We start from the raw sequence: 5342 nt of genomic DNA on the forward strand, positions 1-5342 counted from the left end.
AAAAATGAAACCATCATAATTAATTTTTACAAATTTTTAGAAAACATTAAACTCTCTACCGATCAACTTCATTCCATGTCAGTATATATCAATGAACCAGGGATGCTTTTCCTTGCCAAATGTGTCACTGTTAGGAAATGTCCCTGTTCAGTCTCATTTGAATGAAATAGGTAGAAAGAAAGGCTGCCACTCCCACTTCCACTTCCACGGTGATGTCCACAATATTGCAAGTCTTACTATTACAGTGACATCTCCCATTTGGGATTTGGATCCAAACTTCTACCAGAGGAGAAAGGTATCCAGGGTCCTAGTGGCCTCCATTTTCACCTTGGTCCAAATCCATGGTCCTTTTGTATCCTCACTAATCAGCCCAAGTTTAATAATCCAACACCAATATTATATGGAAAAACCATGTATTCACTCAGAAAAATTCGCCGCCAAAACTAAAAGATGATTAACATTCATTATCTACTATTTCCATTTCTTTATTTAAAATTGAAACCAACATAATTAAGTTTTTCAATTTTTTAGAAAACATTAAACTCTCTACCGATCAACTTCATTCCGTTTTAGCATTCATCAATGAACCAGGGATGCTTTTCCTTGCCAAATGTGCCACTGTTAGGAAATGTCCCTATTCAGTCTCATTTGAATGAAATAGGTAGAAAGAAAGGTTGCCACTCCCACTTTCACTTCCACGACGATGTCCACAATATTGCAAGTCTTACTATTATAGTGGCATCTCTCATTTGGGATTTGGATCCAAACATCTACAAAAGGAGAAAGGTATCCAGGTTCCCAGTGGCCTCTATTTTCACCTCAGTCCAAATCCACGATCCTTTTGTACCCTCACTAATCATACTTGTAAAATCTTCCATCTGTTGCATAGGAAAGGCATTGCCTCATTGATTTGCGAGTTTTTGGCGTGCATTGTTTAGATTAGGGTCCTGCTAAAAGGATATAATTTTTATTTAAGGAAATGATACCAAATCTTGGGTAAGTATTCACTGTTTACATTATTGTAAAGAGCTTGAGAATGTGGAAGGAAAAACAATGCCAAAAGTGGAATAGACTAAGAATGCAAAAGGTCATTGAACTGCCATTCCCTTGAGATTCCAAGAATGGTTTTGCAACCCTTGTGCACATGTCATGTGTTAGTCTATATTGCGATGTGTGTTGTCACTGTCGATTTTATGTTTAATGGAAAGTTAAATCTTTGTCACAGGTTATCCTTTTTGAAAGCAGTGTTCTCAGTGTGTCATCTCATTAGCTTGGATATGTGAATGCAAAACATGTTAGACATGTAGCAAAATCCCCCCAATGGTTCATTGCACAAATAAATCTACTAAGTAGGAAACTTGCAATGCTTTCTTATTCTCGGAAACTATTTCACTGGAGAAATGCCCCTCTCATATGTATAATCTAAACAGTTAGTATCAACGCTTGCCAAAACTTAACACTTCAGAGTCGATAGCAACATTCTCATAGGTATAAGCTCAAGGAATTTGGGTCTACCTAATGTCAATATTGATGATCTAAGCTTCAACATTTTTGTGGGTGAAATCATCACTGAGATCAGAAAAAGAATTTGTAGTGGGTGGCCACTCAAAACAACCAATTTTCCATGAACTTGGTGCTAGTGATAGAATGTTCAATGTGAAATTGAATTATCATTGACAAAAGGCAATGTTAATCTAAGGTTTTTAAAGGCGTAGATGGATTCTCTGTGTGTATGGTTATAAATTATAACTATGCTCTTTATCATGTTGAAATCAAAGAACATGTTGTTTTTTTGCACAAACAAGATCCCATGTGTGTGCCAAGTTTTGCTTCTTGGGCTTCACGAGTGACATAGATGCGTTGGATGTGAGGGAGACGACGTTAGAGGTGATAGGTATGGAATGTGCTTCTTGTGCAAGAGCCATAGAAAAAGCTCTCAAAAGTCTTCCCACGATTAAAGATGAAACTATGGTTATTATTAAACAAAGCTTTAATATTCTACAAGATCCCATGTGTGTGCCAAGATCTGCTTCTTGGGCTTCCCGAGCAAACAGAGATGCTCTAGATGTGAGGAAGGCGGCATTCGACGTATGGAATGTGCTTCTTTCAGTGGCTCGTGTACTTATGTGCGGGGCATTTAGTTCGATTCTCGGAATGCTCCGGATATAGACAATCTCTCATTTGTTTGGGCTTATAAAAATTTAAAGATCTCCTTTACCGAAAACTTATATAGGCGGTCATACTCTTAGGGTTGACTCGTCCAGCTCGTGTTTTAATTTAGGCACATCAAAAGATTAATGGTTGTTAAGTAATGTGCTTAGGTTTACGGCTTCCATGGAAAATTTTCTATTACGTTTAGGACCTTGGAATCGTTTTCAGCAATTTCGGTGTACCAGGGCATTTAGTCTATCGCTTAGCGTGCGAGGGGTCCCGGGGTCAATTTTCACGGAAAGAAACCTTTGGAAGACACATTAAAAACGGGTTTGCAAGAGGTCCCCAGTTCGATCCTATCATTGCCCCGTATTTCTTGACTGTTATATTTCCTAGAAAACTTTTATATGCATTCTCCAGAAAGAAAAAGCATAAAAAGAATCACGTCCTAGAAAACTTCTATCCGTAATCTCCAGAAAGAAAAAAGGGATTGAACCTGACGTGAATCGAACACGCAAACTTCGAACTTCTATCTTCTATCGGCAATCTCTCAGAAAGAAAAAAGGGATTGAACCTGACGTGAATCGAACACGGAACCTTCTATCGGCAATCTCAAGAAAGAAAAAAGGGATTGAACCTGACGTGAATCGAACACGCAAACGTCGAACTTCTATCGGCAATCTCTCAAAAAGGAAAAAAGGATTGAACCTGACGTGAATCGAACACGCAACCTTCTATCGGCAATCTCAAGAAAGAAAAAAGGGATTGAACCTGACGTGAATCGAACAGGCAAACGTCGAACTTATATCGGCAATCTCTCAGAAAGGAAAAAGGGATTTGAACCTGACGTGAATCGAACAGGCAAACGTCGAACTTCTATCGGCTATCTCTCAGAAAGGAAAAAAGGATTGAACCTGACGTGAATCGAACACGCAACCTTCTGATCTGGAGTCAGACGCGCTACCATTGCGCCACAGATCCATCTATGGAAAAGCAGTGTGTTAAATCCTTTTGTTGATTTGTACAGGTAATATATTGACAATCGCGCTACCATTGCGCCACGGATCCCTGTCTATTAAAACGGTGTGTTAAAGCGTTTGGTTCATTTATACGGCTAATATATTGACAATCTTTGAGAGAGTAAGTATTCACCCAAAATTTCTGTAGGCTGTTTAGACTTTAGGATTCACTGATACTGCCAATGTATTTTGGTAGGCTCATAAAAAGCTGGTGCGAAAAGTCCGAAGTATAGGCTGTGATACCTTTAGGGTTCACTGGTACTGTTTCGAAAAGCTTCTATGTGTGTGATACCTTTAGGGTTTACTGGTTCTGTCAATCTATTTTGGTAGAGGGTTCCCTGGTACTGATAAAATATTTTGGTAGAGAATACTCATATACATTTGCTGGAAAACTGGAAAACGTAAAATCAGGGGCATTCCGAGAATTGAACTCGGGACCTCTCGCACCCAAAGCGAGAATCATACCACTAGACCAAATGCCCTGTTTAAGAATTTAAATATGCCATTCCACATCAACTTCAGCTTAATTTTGCTGGCCCTGTCGAAAGAGACGTTGTTCAGAGACAAATGGCTTTTGATACCTTTTATAAGAAGACTAAACGTCTCTTCCACTGATATTGCAATGTTTTTAACACAGCCCTTTCCTACTTTAAACTACTATCAAATGAAGAACTAGAGTGACAGAGATGGTAAATCCAAAGAAGATGGAGCTATAACAGAGCTTATATCCTCTTTAAAAGTTAATAAAAAAAAGTTAATTGCATTACTGGCATTGCGATTGAAGAAGGTTTTGTCTGCGTTGCAATTTTTTCACAAAACTCGATTTATCATAGCTACATCTTTTGTGAACATCACATATTTGGTCTCGCATAATTGATTAGTGCTTTACTCCTTATTCGTTTATTTTCATTGCAAATTTTCATAGATGTTTATCTTTATTTTTGTATTAAGATTCGTTTAGAGTAGTTACTCACTAATGTGATAGCGACATTGTAAAAATAATAATAATAATGACATTGTAAAAATAATAATATTGTTTGTCATAATAAATAATAGTATTTTTATATATAAATGAGGAATTTTATATATAAAAGAGAGATTTGATAGGTATAAGTACATAAAGGAAAAAATTTAAATACTATGAATATAATAAAATTTATTATTTTTATTTTTATTGTGACAAATGTAAATGAATAAATAATTTACAATTTTTGAGTTTGATAAATCTAGATTTAAGATAGATCTTTTATACAAAGATATTGCAAATGTGTCTTTTCAAATCTATTACACCAATATCTTATAAATACGGGAAATGAAATCTCAAAGTGAATCTAGGTAAGTCACATGTTAAAGATTGGATGTTTTTAATAGATGGTCCATGATAAACCAATTGGCATTCATTTCTATTCAGCTGATAGTCATGTGTCTATACATACATTCTACATTGTAATATATTTGGGTGCAATTTGTGCGGTGGCAAATCTACTACAAGAATTGGAAATGTCAAGGTAAAGGTCATAAATCTGGCAATGTCTCAATCCAAAAAATAAATAAAGAATAATGAAAACCTGGCAACAAGTACATCTTCTTTTCACTGCCTCTCCTTGCACCATGCACATACTACATCTTATATCATGGATGTTAATATATTAATTAAAAAAAAAACAATAATAATAAGAAAACACCAATATGGAATAAGTATGTAAATCGACTATAATCTTGTTAGAAGGCTATGTTGTATTTTAGACACATAATCAATTCCATGAAATCAAGTCATTTACTCAACTTAGACAATCAATGCCAAGTTAGTGATATAATAGTTTGAATATTCTCAACCATACACATCAAATATAATTTTCTACTATAAGAAACTTGAGATATGAAATAACAAGGAAAATAATAAAATAATAATTCGTATAATTAAATTAGAAATGAATTTTAAAGAGAAAAATAAAACTATTTTTTAAAATAACATTTTCAATTTTTTTTTATAGGTTTACAAAGTATGCACTCATTGGATGAACATAAAAAATTATACATATATACAATTTATTATTTATTTTTAGTTAATTTTGTTATGGTTTATCAAAAGTATTCAAAATCAATACACATTGATTACAAATTTACTTTTGCATTCATTGAGAAATTTGAGTTAACTTAGATGCTAAAATA

At 34.9% G+C, this 5342-nt stretch overlaps 2 non-coding genes across 2 annotated transcripts; both read right to left on the minus strand.

Moving 5' to 3' along the window:
* Positions 1 to 3060: 3060 nt before the first annotated feature.
* TRNAW-CCA (transfer RNA tryptophan (anticodon CCA)) lies at positions 3061 to 3132 on the minus strand. The gene has a single exon. It is a non-coding gene; the product is annotated as a tRNA-Trp (tRNA).
* Positions 3133 to 3580: 448 nt separating this feature from the next.
* Positions 3581 to 3652, minus strand: TRNAP-UGG (transfer RNA proline (anticodon UGG)). Its single transcript has one exon. It is a non-coding gene; the product is annotated as a tRNA-Pro (tRNA).
* Between the last annotated feature and the right edge of the window lie 1690 nt (positions 3653 to 5342).

Source organism: Pinus tabuliformis, chromosome 6 (genome assembly GCF_031772625.1).
Source record: "Pinus tabuliformis cultivar Carrire ecotype Pingquan chromosome 6, CPIR1, whole genome shotgun sequence".
Taxonomy (NCBI): Eukaryota; Viridiplantae; Streptophyta; class Pinopsida; order Pinales; family Pinaceae; genus Pinus; species Pinus tabuliformis.